Source organism: Triticum dicoccoides, chromosome 3B (genome assembly GCF_002162155.2).
Source record: "Triticum dicoccoides isolate Atlit2015 ecotype Zavitan chromosome 3B, WEW_v2.0, whole genome shotgun sequence".
NCBI lineage: Eukaryota > Viridiplantae > Streptophyta > Magnoliopsida > Poales > Poaceae > Triticum > Triticum dicoccoides.
Window position 1 is genome coordinate 832,999,875 of NC_041385.1, and position 938 is coordinate 833,000,812.

Genomic DNA, 938 nt, shown 5'->3' on the forward strand with positions numbered 1-938 from the left:
TGGATGAACAATAGATGGTGGAGGGGTGGCAGTGGAGGGGTGGTTGAACAGGCCCCCGTGGTGTGGAGGGCTGGATGAACAGTAGACGGTGGAGGGGTGCCCGTGGAGGGGTGGTTGAACAATAGCCGATGGAGTAGCACACGGTGGAGGCTGGATGAACAGGAGCCCGTGGAGGCTGGAGGAGGTCGACGGTGGAGATGAACAGTATCCCGTGGAGTCCCATTTTGCGGTACGCCACACACCTCCCCCCCGTTTCGACCATAGCGCTCCAACACAAGTCTGTTTCGTCCGTTTTGCGGTATGCCACACCCCTCCCGATGAACAGGACCCCCGTTTCGACCGTAGCGCTCCAACACAAGTCCGTTTCGTCCGTTTTGCGGTATGCCACACCCCTCCTGATCAACAGGACCCCATTTTCGACCGTAGGAGGTCCGTTTCCTCCATTTTGCGGTACGCCAGGCCCCTCCCGATCAACAGGACCCCGTTTAGAACGTGGCTGGTCGAACAAAAGACCGTTTCCTCCGTTATGCGGTACGCCAGGCCTCGTTTCCATCGCCTGTTCTGTCCAAGCCCTCCCGATGAAGACGACCACGCATTCTGTTTCGACCCAGCCGGTTGGCTCCCCATGAACACGACGACGACGTTGTTTCTCCGTTCCGACCCAGCCATGTACGTATGCGCGATAGGCGTTAGAGACCCTGCCCGTATGTACGTACGTGGCCGTATTTTCTTTCTTGCACCCTCGTTGTTGTACGTACGTGTACATTCTACGTACGCGCCTCTACTACGACACGTGCGCCTCTACATCCACCAGTATATATGTACGTACACGTTCGCGACCAGAATGACAACGCTACGTACGCTTTGACCAGGTGGGTCCCGACTATCATGCACTTCCTTGCGTGCGAAGATGTAGCTGGTGGGTCCCAGCAGTCAGG